Below are 16,846 nucleotides of genomic sequence, written 5' to 3' on the forward strand. Positions count from 1 at the left end.
CATGATCCACATGTTAGTTCTAAAAAATTTGAGGATTTAAGAACCTTGAATATGTTATGAATCCGTAAAAAGAAATATCACTCCCTCTTCACCTGTGATACTTGATATTTTTCTATTTTGGTGACTTGTTATTGCATAAATTTAGTCTAAATAAACTCCCTTCAAATCCATGGACCTTGGATGTAAGTACTCCATACTCCATGGAATAGGGCTGCGCTTCATAATAGCAAACTGGACGTACCCATCGAAGCCAACATAATCCTCGTACTGGGTATAAATTTGAGGTAAGCCAAATATTGGCCTGAATTTCCTTTAAATATTGTGGGAATTTCATGATGATAACACAATTTTAAGCGGATAAGATGGCACCAGAAAAGGCCAGTGAAGCCGAAGGGATGCTTCCTTTTAATTATTTAACTGTCGTTTACCAAATATTCTACCCTCTAACACTGTTTTTAACATCCCCTCTCCGCTAAATACTCCCTCCATCCATACTATCTGTCTCCTAGATATAGGTTAAAGCAATAAAATTGATATAAAATGACATCTAAAACCCTAATGTGGATATTTAATAAGTTCAACACGTTTCAATGAGAGATTTTACCGGAAAAGAGAATAATAATAATAAACGTCTTTATTGGGCGAGATTGGGACTAGAGAGTACCATCTTCCATCTAACCCCTCGTCAAACATGAAATATATGCAGTAAAATACATTGTCAAGTTGCTCATGAAATTACATGCAGAGAAATTACATAAAAATAAATAGAAGTTCCATTATCAATCAACAAACAAAATTATAAGTTAACAAAGTTACTATTGACCAATTGTAAAAAGATGTTAGTGAACGTGGGAAAAACCTAAGGAAACCTAACTGTCGTCCTTATTGGAAAAAAAAACCCACTTCAGGAAAACGCCCACACAAGAAGGGGGGCGTGAAAAACCTGCGAAAACCTACTGAGAGAACTAATGTAAACCTGAGTGTCTACAAATACAATGAATTACATGGAAAATATCACCCAGTACCTGTAAAGAAAAATAAAATTAGATCGGACGAGACCAGCAATATCCTGAATACACGCAACCCTATAATTACCTCTAACGCAATGAGCAAGACGAGAGGGCACTCTACCAACGCTTTCACAGCGCGGATAGGTGATATACGCACTCTGTTCTCAGATACTGTTCCTCACTTTTTTATCTTTCTATCTCCACCTTACAGCTCACACACTATTCGTCCGAAATATCCCTTCGCCAGCTTGGTGAAGACGGACAGTCGTAAAATTGAGATGAAATGCAATTCAAAATTCGCAGCGTGGATATCTAAGACCAAGATATTTCAAAGAGAGATTTTACCGGCAAAAAGAAAGAATGGACGAGAGCAACGATATCCCGAACATATGCGAGCCTCTAATCGCTTATACGACAATGGTCAAGAGAAGTGGAACCACTACGTACGGCTTCAGAGCGTGGATAGGTGATTTAAGCACTCTGGATAGTTCCTTACAGATATTGTTTACTTTTTTATCTTTCTATTTCCACCTTACAGCTCACCCACGAGTCGTCTGAAATATCCCATCGCCAGCCAAGTGGAGACGGACAGTCGTATCTCCCCCTATTTTCTTCCCATTGCTCGTCCTGTTCCCCCACAAGACTCCAAAACTCCCCATCATTAAGGGGTATTTTAGACCCCTGTGTATATCTTTTTCCCCTCTCTACTCTTCCCATTCCCTTGTAACGTCTCACACCCGTCCCTAATCCACAAATTCGGCCTCCTCCCTCTGCCGCTGACACTTCGACTGCACGGGAAGATTTGCAAATGCCTTTGGCTCAAACATAGAAAAAATTCAGATAATAGCCTGCGCTTCTAAAACTATCAATACCATATTCTATGTATTTGGCCTGGCCATTGCTATAAAGCCGGGAAAATATTCATACAAAATTTTGATTGTGTAATAATCTCCAAGGTAAGTGAATATTTTTTTAAGGTAAGTGAATAAAATTAACTCCAAGGTAACTGTAAGGCTCCAAACAATGAAATGCCGATGCTTCTTACCTCACTGCAAACAATTATGTAAGACATGAGATGCTTTCACTTGGTCTACGCAAAATTAATATTTCTACAAGATTATTTCTGAATGCATTTGTAAAATTCAGAGATATCATTTTGGGGTGCCCGTTAGGCCAAAGCAACCTTCACCTACGTACAGAGATCGTAGGTATTGCGTTTTACTCTAGTAAAGTAGGAGCATGATTAAGTGGTAACACTTGGTAGCTACACAACGGTCTCGTTTAAGTAATGGTCTACATTTAAACCCACGTGAATGAAAACTTAGGGCAATATCCTCCACTCATTTGTCTCATAGGATCATTGCATTAAGTGTGTGACCAAATATCTACGCATTTTTGGGTGTTAAAATTTTTTAAAAGTTCTTTTTGGGAAAACAGAAAATAACCGCAGAAAATTAATATGATAAATGGAAAGAAAATTAGCCATGAGTCAAAAATTTTCATGAATTATTTCAAGTTCAATTCATTTACTATCAAGGGCTTCTCTGTTCCATAAGATATTTTTCAATAACACTACAATTCAGGAAAATGTAATAATAGAGGTACAATCAACCCCGAAAAAAAGGTTTAAGTGCATATACAAAGAAAAAGGAAAAAACACAGAAAAGGAGAAAAAATGTATACCTATGCAAAAACTTGCATTCCGGAAATCCAACCGTTTAAAATGACCTCTTACATGTAATAATTGGGAACAAATCCACTAATTATTCAAACAATAGTTTCAGGCCTAAGAGAAAAACGCAACACTAGTAAAACCATATCAAAACTCTATAAAAAATACAAAAATATTATTAAATGTATTAAACAAGGTCAAGAATAGAAGAGGGGAAAAAATAATAAAATACAAAAATATATTCTCCTCCTCCTCAAATCAATAAGCCATTACATCAACATGGCTGATTATGCTTGGAAAATGCCATGAACTATCAAGAGCAACTTGTACAATTTTGTCTTAAATACTCGTATTACTGTGAAGTTTCTGTTTATAGTTTGCAGTGAATTCTATATTCTGCCATAAGAGATGTATTCAAGTGAGAAATTTTATGTTGGGGGACATGAATATGAAAGATGTGATTTCTGGTAAGTATTAAATGAATATTTCTTTTCCAGGCAAATCTTAAGAACTGATAAGGTGGGTTACTAGAAGATAGTATTTTGAAAGTAAGGCAGATGATACGATGCACGCGACGTTGTTTTCATTTCAGTCAGTTTAAGCCGGCGTATGACCTACTAATCCGATCTCATTTTTTTATGTAAAAAATGAAGCGTATTTTTGAGTTCACAGTCACTTGAAGTGTGTTAATGCTTTCTTCGTTGATATTTGTTAGCAATAAAGAGCAGAATATACTAAGCATTAACTATAATAACCATTTATTATTACCTCAAAATGAAGTCACCAGTCATTTTTCACAGTCAAATATACTACAAAGACTCGTCATAATGCACTTGTTTAAAGAAACGCAGGGTTGCAAAGAGTTTTCACGCAAAAATGGAAAAATAGCGGATATTACTATTCGAGCGTTACTCTACCACCTAAGTTATATTTCTGAAAATATTTCTATCCAAGTGAAAATTCTGGCCCATTGGATATCATGTCTCCTTCCACTTCTCAAAATTCCACGAGGTGACTCCGTCAAGCTTTTCTGATAGTAGGATATACATATTATTGCTCTATATTATGCTCAAGTCAACATAAACACAAAGTTTCAAAGATTTTTCTTACAAAAATGGATGAAAAGTAGTAGATATTACTATTTGAACGTTAATCTTCACGCCTATGTAATCTAATTATTTACACCTGATAATATTTTCATCCAAGTGAAAATTCTGTCCCTTTGGATACTTTCCTCTACTTCTCCTTGGCCAGCATCTTCCAACCCCAACGTCTCCCCAGCCTCCTTGGCAGGGTTCTCCCGCGAAGTCCTTCTCACCTCTCTGCCACCGTGGCCCTGACTCCACACCGACGACGGCACCTAATGGAAGCGCTATCGATTACTTCCTCCTGCCTCCGCTCCAGCGACGGCACACGGCGAATGCAAATCAGGACGAGAGCGAGGGAGGGAGGGCGACGGGGGTGCGAAGGCTGGATTTCGGGGATGAGGAGCAAGAGCGAGAGGGTACCTACTCGAGACGCGGAGACGGAAGGGGGAAGTTTATTGAGACTGCGAGGGTGCGTATCCTTGTAGCGAAAAGAAAAGAGTAGAGAAGAAACTTGGATCCTAGAATCGGATTTTTGGATGGGTTCCTTACGTTTTACTTTCATTCAAACTATCAAAGCAACGGTTCGCGTGTTTACTTGGTGGAATGGTGAGGTGATAGATTTAAAAAAATCTTTGTTATACAGGAGAGGCCCGGGCAAGAGGCATAGTGCGGGTAAGAAGAATAAGCGGTTTTTTCACTAATCGCAAATGGACGCATAGGCCGAGTCAGATGATCTGTTTGGCGACGTCATAACAGCCTACGAAAAACTCTACCGGTTTCTAGCTTCTCAGGTCATTATCAAGAAGTAACAGAACTGTTCTGATAACTGAACTGTCGACCGGCTTCGACCTTCTCAGGTCATTATCAAGAGATGACGTAACTGTTCTGGAAACTGAACTTTCGACCAGTTTCAACCTTTTGAGGTCATTATCAAGAGGTAACAGAACTGGTGGTGAATCTTGATGGTGACCTGAAAAGGTCGAAATCGGTAATTTCTTTTGGTATTTAACAAAATTCATTGAATCTACCATGTCACCGTTCCACGAAGTGAACTCACACGTAAAATGACTGTTCTGTTACCTCTTGAAATAACTTGAAAATTTCGAAACCGGTAGAGTTAAAAAAACTGTTTGGAGAATAGTAAAGTCTATTTTTGAATGTATCATTCATAGTACTACAATCCCAAGCTGGTTTATGAAGAGACTCTTTCCCGGCGTATGTTGGCAATGAGCACCTCTCGGGCTTCCGTTAGGGTTAAAAACTTCATCGTTGCCAACGTTTCGAAGAGCGCGTTGCCATCATCTTCAGGGTAATATGAATATAGCAATACTGCCCTGAAGACGATGAAAAACGCGTTCCTCGAAACGTTGGCGACGAATGAGTTTTTATTCGAACGGAGGACCGAGAAACGTTCATTGTCCTAAACTGGGTTTACACATCAAAGATGACTGCTACAGCAGGCTACTGTTAGGTTCGAATACAACGTGTGAGCGGCGACTGTGGATCGCTGCAAAGAGAGTGCGAATCGATTGAGATCTTGATTTGAGCAATCAGCTAAGCCGAAGCAATTCAGCTTTGAACGTAGTAAGAGTCGACGGCTGCGCATGTATCACAAGCGGCAATTTTTATTAAACTACCAAGGAAAAATATGATTACAGATAACTTTATTTCGATTGATTTCAAGTATTGGATTGGAGACATTCCTGTGTAGATAATAATAGTGAGATGTCGCTAGTGAGACACAGCAATAGCTATCTACTTCGGCGCGTAAATCTGGCTTAAATGTGGTGTACACCAGCCCTCATTTCCTCGTCGTGTGATACATGTCGTTTGATATATTAATTGTGAAGTTCGAAAAATGGAGCATCAGATTACGTGTTACCATAGAGTGTATGAAGCGGATTGAGGATTAAAACAGGCTTCATGTTTTTGTTTTGTGTTTGTTTCGTTTCTGCATTTTCTGAGTTTTCGGACCGGAGGAGCATGAAAAATATATGACGGATAAAAGAGATGAAGAATAACGAAAAAAGTGGTAAGTAAAGATTTTGGACTGTAAAATAATATGAAGATTTGGATAATTACATTGATTTTGTTGGCGGGAATTCTGATTTCAATGTGAATTTCGGGTAAAATGATAAGCTGAACTCCAGCGTATTGAACATCGCCTCGAACAACATATAGCTTGAACTCACTGCTTACAGTTGAACCAATGGATTAGATCATACGGCCGTAAAAAAATACATTTACAGTCAATCGGTGAAAACCTTCGATGCCGGTTAGATAGTGTGGGGTGAGGTATCCTTTTCGAAACAAGCATCACATTTTTTCTGGAGTTTTAATGATAATCAGCCCCAGTCAAAACGAAGTTTTATTACCGTATAATAAATCTAGTGGGAATTTGGAGGAGCCATGAAGAGAAAATTTTCACATCAGTGGGCACTGGGCATTAGATACCACGCTTTTATATAAGAAAAAAATTGAATCCTTGACTTATTACTATTATGATTATTCCTCCAACTCAACGATCTCATTGTCAACAAACGAATGATGATTCGAAAAAAAAATCCGCAGGAAACCTAATGATCGAGATCAAATGATTCGGAAAATCTAATGAGATTGCATAAAAAATTATCATACCCCATCTTGTATGCAAGACGCACAAACAACACTAGAGCATGTAAAAAATGGGCTCGAGTCGTTGGGATGGAGGAGGATTAGGGACGATAGAGGTAGGACGCCGTAGAGGAATGATGGGATAGGGTGAGATGCCAAGAGCTTGGGAGACCCTGGGATCTGGAGGGGTTAGACCTTTGGGTGGGGTACGGGAGATGTGATGATGGATGTATTGTGGCGGATTTGGTGGGCGACCTGCACGAGGGGGAGGGAATGCCAAGGCTGGATGGAAGGATATGGGCCGATCTCCAAGGGGAGGCGAGATTCTGCAATATATATTACTTCACGTTGGTCCTAATGCGTTTCGAGGAGTTGATTAATAAGGCTGAGAAAGAATAAATTTTATAACTATACACAGAAGATTAAAGTTAGATGATGACGATGATATGAAAATGATAATAGATGTCGGTTGCTTCCTCAATCGAAAATTGTGGTCATTTTCATTTTTCTTGCTAACCATTTTAACTAAAGACTAATTCAGTTCTGGGTCTGTTAAATCACAGTACAACCATTATATTCTGTATTGCGTATATTGTGAAATGGTTTCTATTACATCGCAGTGTGATCTTTCTCTTTTGCTGACTATATCGTTGTATTGAATTGAGTCCATACTATCGGCAGTCTGCACAGGGTCCATTTGTTTGAATTGGAAATCTTTTTTCTTTTATTTTATGCATGTATCGATTCGAAAATCAAAAACTTTTAAAATTGATGCACAGTTACTTAATCATGGATATAGTTCTAAATAAACTTGTTAAATGTTAAAAAATGTTATTATAGTTATTTGCTCCATAGTGAAGGCTAGGAAAGGATGGATGGAGAGAAACCTGGCGTCGGCATTATCCTTCTTTTTACGTTAGGCGCCAAGAAGACCATCCGACAAAAGGAGTGCTGAACTTGAAGTGCCTCTCACAAGACATCAAGGCAGTGATCGGGGAGTCTCTTAAAAATCCCGACCACCGCGGCATTTTTAACACTTTCCGACCACCCAAACCACTTAAAATTTATGATTAGATTATTTCATAGGACTTTTGATCACTTAGTATCACAAATATTTTTAATATTCTTGTAAATTGGTCAAATAATGATACTTTTAACTCTTAGCCAACGTCTATACAAATTTCATTATTTTCTAAGCCCCAAAATACTTGTAAATTTGTTGTACCTTGGACCCAGATTTAAATAAATGCAATTTACTTGGCCAACTCAAGAAGAATTAATAGAAAGTTAGAATCTGGGGGCATGAAAAATTCCAAATTAACCAAGGTAAAAATTGCAGGTTTGTCAACGGTTACTTGATAATAATTATGAATCCGATTTTTTCCAATCGTTTTGTATGATGGGGAAAAAGTTTCAAAGCTGGACTTGATTGAAACCCTTTAAATGGAGCATGTCATCTTACGCACATATAAAAGCATGCTAAACAGCGTGTAATTCCCGCGAACTCACTTCTACTTTTCGTAAGTTCCTTCTTCCTTCTCCTCATCCTCAAATAATTCAAAGCATTGACTTCACTCCTTTACTGAAAATTCCACGTTCACCAAACTTCCGTTGACGTACCTCCTTCCTAAACCCTGCCCCTTCATTATTGTAAGCTATGAATGAGAAAGACAGATGTGCCTCCATATTTATTGTAGCATCTTAAAAATGGCGGTAAGACGCTAAAACCGATTAAAGACAATTAAACCGTGTAGTGTGTTGCAGATAACTACCAAGTTTTATTCCTTTCCTTACATTAAAAGGTTTTACAAAGTAAGCCCGAGGAAGATAAATGTTATTTATTCACTGAGTAATAATTTCCCGTTTTACGGAAATACGTGTCGATGGTAAACGACTTTAAAACACAAGATATGAAACGGAATTAGTTTTTCGTGAACTTATAAATTTGATTTTAGCCTAATAAAATTTATTTACGTTATTTTAATTTCTGTCACATGGTTAAACAATTTTTAATAAAAATATAATTGTCATCATCATTGGCCGTCAATTAATCCTAGGATTACCTTCACAACTTAATGACCTTAGTAATGCTTGATACCATAAAATTCTTGACCTATAAACATCCTCAATTATAAAGGTCAAAATTTGAAAAGCATATATATCGCTAAAATTTAAACCAGACCTTAATCTAATATTGGATTTTCGCGTGCGTATTCCAAATTTCTCATTTACCGCAGCTACATTTATGTTTTTTTTTGGGTGCAACTTCATGGAATCGACTCAACATAATAAAATGTAAAAAAAATTAATTCCACATATATTTAATACTGTTCTACCTAGGGTTTGAATTGGCATGTCATCATCACCAGATAAGACTCTTACGCATAGAATGCCATCACAAGGCCGGATGGTGGGAATTCAAGACGAAAGTATCACATTTATGTGGAATAATAAAGTTTTTTACATTTCACAGTATACGTTTACGGAGGCTAGTTAACTATAGGGTATACCAACGGGTTTTATACATACCGGAGTTTTTATTGAGGATTGATTAATATTTTACTCAGAAAATATTAAGGGCATTACGTAAGTTATGCATAGAAAGGTATTTAAATCTTTAAACAAATTAAAAATTTAAAAAATAGGGATAAGGAGCCATTGATGCAGGAGGCGAGTCATCAGGAAGTACCGAAAGAGTTTAGGGGAAGAAAAGGATGTTTAGCAGGATACGGGTGTCAGCAAGAAGAGGATATAGCGACGTCATTCTGAATCTTACATGGGGGTGCGGCAGGGTAAGCAAGGGGACCAAAGACTGGGAAGGATATAGAATGATAAGGGGAAGGAGAGGGATGGCAGAGGGGGTGCAGAACGGAAGGAAGGAAGTCTCATTGTTGAAAGTGATTTATAGCCATCTGAACTCGGATGCGATCGATGATTCGCGATGGTTGTTAAAGCATAGGGAGTCTATGGAAACGCATGCGGAAGAAGGGGTTGACTGAGAGGTTTCCTGGGGAAAGGATGTGTTAAGGGGGGCCAGAAATGGAAAGATCAACAGAAATCAGAAAGTGTATTTGGCCCCGCCTTAAACCTACACATACCGGTGATATTTCTAGTCCTGCCGCGTGAACGGCGATGAAATATACAAGAATTGCCATGAGAAAATATTCCCTTGGACCGGGAATCGAACCACGGACCTTTGGCTCTCCGGGCAACTGAACAGACCACTACGCTATCCAGGGTTCTTTAATGCCCATGGCAAGTATAACGAGGCTCCCTCGCGTTGCCATCCTTGATGGACCGCGAGTGCCAAACACCTAGTACCATGAGCCTCGGTATAATTTCCATGGGAATTATAGAACCTGGATAGCGTAGTGGTCTGCGCAGTAGCCCGGAGAGGCAAAGGTCCGTGGTTCGATTCCCGGCCCGGCCAACGGCCTATTTAGCAACACTCCTCGGACCCAATTAGTAATACCTGGAAAAAGTTGCCAATACGAGGAAACTTGATTTTCCCACGCCTGCGATACTAATGCCTTATGGCAATTATATCAACGCTTTCTTTCAAGCCTTTTAGAACATTCCTCAAAACTCTTTAAGTTAAGTTGTTCCATACTCCCAATGAATAGCAAAGAGCAAGTTTCCTAATGCAGTGACCCTTTGAGGGCTTGCTAATTTTAAGCGATCATAACGTTTTTTTATTCAAATCCATTACCAGCTATGGTATCATCAAGAAAATTCCCAATATCTTAAGATTATTTCGGCGATAATTGGCCATAACATAGAGATAAGGTATCAATCATAAACGAAATGTCTATGCCCAGTTGTTTTACAGAGAAAAAGTTGAAATTTGGTGAGGCATTACCATGCAGGAATTGGTTAAAAGGAGTGGGCGTGGGCCTTTCTATTCTTTGGGGCATGTCTTCACTTTTACCATGAGTCTCATATTTCTTGCACGCGATGCTTTACAGAGCCGCATAACCTTGGCCTTCTTGTGGTTGATTCTTATGCCGAAGGGGACTGCATAGAGGACGCCCAATTCCATCACAAATAAGGCTGATTTCTGTTTCTACTTCTGTCGCATTTTAATCTGTTTTCAAAATGTCCCCGGCGCGGTAGTGAGTTCAATGAGATACACTTTTTCCAATATTCTGCAGTAATGGCATGGAAAAGTTATGACTTTGATAGATAATATCATCAAGTGTATATATTTTGGTTAATAGTCCTATGTACTCCTTATTTTCCCGTGAAGCTAGGATCAATTTGTCCCTCAGTGATGCGAGTGGCGACTTTTGTAAACCCATTTAAATGCGCGGCGGGTGACAACACATTTAGAGGCAGACTTGAGGATCGTCTTTGATGATATTCGTGCTCATGCCATACTCCTCGCAACGCTTGCCTAGTGCATGCACTGCAACCTGCAGCTTGACTAATAAACGCCTGATTATTCGCTAACCTCACTAAAATTCTGGAAATAATTTTAGCTTTAATCGAAGGAATGAATTAGTCCATTGAATTGAATTAAAAATGAACCATTAATCCATTCGTCGACACTCACATCCAATTGGCATAATATTTTAACAAAGTGGATAGCAGAAAATACATTGGTTTCGACACCGATTTCTGGTTTTATACCTAGACAAAACACTAAAGCGCACGACTAAATTCCTAGCTTTCCCTCAGACAATCTTTATCGGACCAAGCAACCCACCTGGCCAAAAGCGTGCGCAAGGTCTCCTGATGCCAGTCGTTCCCTCCAGATAAACTCCACTTTGATGCAAATATAACACACGCGTCGGGAGCTTCAACGTGCTTGAGGACTCCACAGGAAGCCGCAGTGCTATCACAACTCACGGCAGAAGGCCCCACGTAAGGAATTTTCTTTCGTTTCTTTGGTATCCCTTTCCAAAAACGGAGGTGATCGTGACCGATAGACATCAGATCAATCAGTTTGCACACAAATCTCTCTTCAAGAAGTCTACAAACCGTCACGACTCTTCGATTTCATGATCAGCTGCAATCGACTCATTAGGTGTGCTAAAGACCAAGTTTATCCGACGTGCAAAGTGGTTAATGACCCGTAATTCGATTGGAAAAAAGAGATATACTAGATAGCCATGAAAGTCGATTATGTAGAGTCACATGGCATCTTGCGGTTTCCCAGCCGAATTGCGTGACTTTCCGGTGCATAAATCTACATTTTAAAATCCTTCTTCTTCCAGTCAAACTCCTTTTTCATCCACTTTAACCTTCTCCGTTCTCAGTCACTCCATTCCAGCATCTTTCGGGATAGAATTTTTTCCAGATAAAAGCTTCTCTTTGCATTTTAAAATTAGATGTAAGACTCAATACTGAAAGATGCTTACCTCGTTTACAGATGCACAATTTGTGTCCTTCTCTCGTCATTGAGCACTATGTTGTGGCCACTTATTTTCTTCTCTTGCTCCGACTTTGGAGCATGTCACAAGAGACCTGGAATAGACAAAATAACTGTAAAAAGCGCTTTTGTATTAGAACATAATATATACGCAAATATTTCAATTTCAAGTGCAATTAATCTATTTATATGCTGCAATCCCAACACTGTAAAGCCTAAAGACTGAGAACTTTTTATATAATTATGGCTTGGTTTAACGAATTATTTACAGTGTTGCAATAAATGCCAATATTTCAATATTTCTGAGATTTCTGAAACGCCTTTGATCATCTCATCGTTTTTACGATACCTAATTATCTCATACCTAACGCATAGTTTGATTCTCGTGTGCTAACTTTACTTTTTCTGGCAGTTCGTTCAATTTTTTGGGGGAAAATATCAAATTCATGTGAAAAATGCAAACCCATTCAACATCACATAGTAGTCACATTGTTTTTCACATTCGTTCATATTTCTATATTTTATCCCAACCACACCCAAAATATCTACTTCATTAAGTTAGGGCGTCCCAATTTCATCTCTACCGCCAGATAGAACTTTTTCATCTTGGTGGCACTTAATTTCCCTTTGACTTCTATGCCAACCTATGCAGAATTCTTTATTCTTCACCCTTAATTTCCAGGATACTTAACGCATTTCTCTTCACTATGAAAAGAGGACTTGAGTGAAAAGCTCAATCATTAGAATTGTGGAGTCTAGTTATTGTTACTCACTTGTAATGGTCTGATAGTGACCAGGCCCCATAGGCCCCCGAGCGGAGGCATTTCGGTCGTACTGCCTTGTGCTCCACACCTGACAGAGGATTTAGTTGTGATTCGATGTGTCATCTATACCCTCATCTCGGTAGACTAATAACAATGAATTCAATTATGGTAACCACACCGCTCATTTGGTTGCAATGTGAAAGCAGATCTACCATCGCTCCTACCGAACGGCTGTGTCTAGATGCAACCTGCCCCAAGGAAAATCTATTAAAAAATGTTCTGAGTTTTTCCATTGCTGTATTGTGATGTCATCCTCTATTAAATGTGAGATTATAACGTAACGCATAGAGTCCACTTAATTCTCTTAACACCAAAGCTATATACAGCTGCTTTTGCAGTGGGTGGCACTTACGCAGAGAAGAAGGGTAGAGCTCGGCATAAGGGAGGTTCAGTGAGCCATCGTGCACAGCGAAAAAAGCAGAATAAATATGCGAAGGGAGACGACAACTCTGGCCCCGTATCAAGGCGTCCATGGGTACATCCGTCCACGTGCCAACTCCATCAAAGAACTCTTCTTCTTTGGGGCGGAAGAGTAAACAAGGCAATAACGGGCGAAGCAGGGAGATATGAGAAGAAAAGTGGGTGGCATGCTTCGTTTTTCTGCTCGGAGAGTCCATCCTTTGGCCTCTTACGCGAGCAGGACCATCAATTTAGATCTCAAGATTGCAGTCCGTTTTAAGATCTTTGCGCGATTTGACAAGAATCCAGCCTCGAAAGCTACAGGAGGCGTATCACCACACTGAACATTCGTCTCGGAGCCGAAAATTACCAGAGCTTATGGAATGGTTTATTGGATTCGCTGCCGTGGGGCTGAGCAGACGGATCTGAGGCAGTATTTGCGGTCGATCTGTTACGTTCTCTCACTTTTCCATTGCAATTTAGGGTATGCGATGTGTCTCCATCGATACCTATCTTCCTTACTATATTAAGAATGAAAAACGTTGGGGAAAGCATCATTGTTGCGTCAAGATGACGTTGCCAAAAGTAAAAACCTACGATTGCTATTGGTCCCATTTCATTAGTTTTATGAAATGAATATTTTCTTTCTTAATTAAAAACTTGGCTTCCTTTAATTAATCGCTTCTAAACAGATGGGATCAAATATTAAACCATACTAAATAAATTTTAAATTAGTAATACGCGCATTCGACATGATAATAACTAATGACAATATTCAATAATGAATACCTATTCATTACACATGGGTAACCATCTTCATCGCGAGAGAAAATTCAAGCACTCATAAAATTACGATGGTGATCACCTCATTAAATTAAAGAATATTCTTCTTACTACCTAGTATTATGGTATCGCCCGTAATTCCTTATGGCATGCATTAAGATGGTTGCTGTTCCAAGAGATAAGTTCAATAAGGTAAAAATTGCACCAAACACATGGTGCATGATTAGAAAAAGTTTTGACTGATAATTTTTCAGATAAAATGAGAGCTTCATGCTGCATCCAAACGGTAAGGAATGATTAGAATAACATAATAATAACATAATTGCAATAAAAATTGAAATTCAATTATTTAAATATTTTTTCTATTGTGCTTCTTACCAACTTTATACTTCTAATTGCAGTTCATTCATAATCCACCTAAAAATAAATCCTTGTTCCAGCTAGTCGCGGGTTTAAGATAGTTATTATCATTTTTTCAATAAGTACTTAAATTAGTAATTAGTATAGATTTTTGCTATTTTTCTATTTAATTGCGGTAAATGGCTACACACAAGTTTGTGGAAGCAATGAGTTATTACTGTTTTTATATTAAGCATTATTTTTAGTAATGTATTATTAAAAATGTAATTTTTGGAATTTACTGCTAATTTTACTCACAAATATAATCTTCCTATCCAGTCTTAAATGATTTTTTATTGCACTCACAAAATATTATAACGTAGGTGGTAATCTTGATTTATACCCACACTTTTCCATTTTCATTGCTGCCGTTTGAAGGACACATTATGTATCAAAAACTTTGTAAAATTTTCTTATCACATCCATGTAACTGGGCAGTACACTCTTCTCGCTTCCCCGTTAATGGTCTCAGACTACCGATCGTTTTCGATACAGATTTTTTAGAAAAAAAAACCGGCTTTTTTATTGCGGAATGCAGGAAAAAATAACAAAAAAAGGATGGGTTGTTAATTTCACCTCAGCGACACACGTGACCCAGCTGTTATTATCGCCACTCGTGTTACGTGTATTCTTCACCGCCCATTAACGCACTTTAATTATGCGACGCTTTGCAATTGGAGATTTTTTTCCCGTGCTTCCCCATCTCATAAACACGACGAAATTGGGAGTGTTTTCGGGACTGCGATCGGTTGGACCATGGAATGGGTTTTGCGGGGGATATCGTGGTAGGCGTGGGGGAGGTAGTTGTCATACGCAAATAAAAGGAGGTATTGGCCCGCGGACAAGGCAGCTTCTGGGAATAAAAACTACGCACGGACAATTCTCCCACCACTAACACCGTACATGATCCTGTTCCTCCCTCCCCACGCACTGACCGGAAAAACCAAATGGGCTGCAAAAGTTGGAACAAGTGAAAGCGGCTTGTGTCCCTGGGTCTGTTTTAATAGTTTCCCGTGTTGATTGCTATTTGTCGACTTCTTTCTCTGCTTGAAAAAAAATATATCCCCTGGTACAGAGCTTGGGGTCGTCTCCCTCCTCACTCCGCCATAATTTCCTCCGTTCAAAACCCACCTCCTCCCACGCATGTAACTCTTTCGACTTGTTCCCAATGATTACTTTCGATGCAATGACAACTAGCGCCAATGAACGTCGGCGGGATTTTTTTCCAGAGACTTTTCCCCGTCCGACGTTAACGCGGGCACGCTGGGAGATTCGTTTTTGTTTTACACGCTGTCGTTCCTGCGGTGCGGGCCACATGCGGGAACCTGAGGGTGGTTTAGGAAAGCAAGACGGGTTAAATTAATCGGGAATGGAAAGAAAGGGAAAAAAAACGCCCGAAAAGAAATGTGAGATTGATGGAACGTAAAGGAAAATTGTCTTTTGAGTGACAGTTGAAACAAACTAGATCAAAAGGAAAAAGACCTTCCAGAGATTGATAATTACAGAACTACTAAAAAAGCTGGATATTATGAACTTGAACATTCGCTTATCAATGGATCAACAAATTGACCTATCTCACCAGCAGCAACCATCTGCATAAATGCAGAGCATAAGTTGAGAAAAAAATCTTCTGTAGCATAAAATGTATATTTTTAATCTCTTAGTTGAAAACATTTGAATTTAGAAAAATCGATGAACGTATTTACAAAGTAGTTTTGCTAGCAGTGTGCTTCAAGACTTATCATAAATTTTCCAGCAATTTATTTTGTTCTTGATTGATCCAAGAACTTATTAACTTATGATTTTTGAGCAAAAAAACCAAGTTAACAGTTCTCGTAATACCCATGGGTGAAAAACAACAATGCCAATCGACATTCATTGTTGCCTTGTGATAAAAAGATTGATTTAAGAGATGGATATTAAGGTCGGTACATAGATCCATATAAAATTATATGGAAGACGGAGTTGCAATAATGGTGTTCTGCATTGATAGACATTGATATTTAATGTTTTCAATCTGAAGATGTACCTGCTAACAAAAATGGTCCAAAAAAATTCTGTGCACTCATCTTAGATATTGTTATGAACAAAGAGACATATATTATATCTCATATGGACATGCTTCCTTTCATGTCTTCATAAAAGGAAGCTACGCTATACCACCCTAATTTTGAAGCAAAGCAGTCACTAATGGGATAATTAATTTAAGCGAAAAATGAAAAAGCAAGGTAGTATTTCGATTTTGCTGCAAGAGATGGAGTTTAGACTAGAAAAGCACTTCACTATGGATCGTATAAAGGACGGCCTGGAAAAAGGGGTACAAATAATTAAAAGTGAAAAACATTAACTGCTCAATTAGTAAATTTAAAGGTGACTATTTAGATGGGGTTACAGAGAAAGAGGGAACAGAGAAACAAAAAAACTTAATAAGATCCAAAAACTGTGCAGAAAAATCACACAAGAGAAAAATTTTAACCTTAGTTACTGAGACAACAGCACAATGGCTCATTCATTTAGGATACTCCTGCGATAATTAGGCCAAGTGTACCACTCATATCTCTTGTTTGATTTATAACTTTAATTTTTAATGCTCATTTTTTAATGGAAATTATGTTAAAATCTCATATGTGTTTTACTTTTTTAAGATATTCTTTATCCTTGCAGAATTTGCAGGAAAATTACGTGAA

At 38.4% G+C, this 16,846-nt stretch overlaps 1 long non-coding RNA gene across 1 annotated transcript in view; it reads right to left on the reverse strand.

The window, feature by feature from the left end:
* The window catches only part of LOC124161020, a 570,739-nt gene that overhangs the window by 408,114 nt on the left and 145,779 nt on the right, over positions 1-16,846 (reverse strand). Inside the window, exon 4 of the long non-coding RNA XR_006865300.1 lies at positions 11,744-11,849. This is a non-coding gene — a long non-coding RNA (uncharacterized LOC124161020). The remainder of the gene's footprint in view (positions 1-11,743; positions 11,850-16,846) is intronic.

The sequence above is a fragment of the Ischnura elegans genome, chromosome 6, assembly GCF_921293095.1.
Source record: "Ischnura elegans chromosome 6, ioIscEleg1.1, whole genome shotgun sequence".
Taxonomy (NCBI): domain Eukaryota; kingdom Metazoa; phylum Arthropoda; class Insecta; order Odonata; family Coenagrionidae; genus Ischnura; species Ischnura elegans.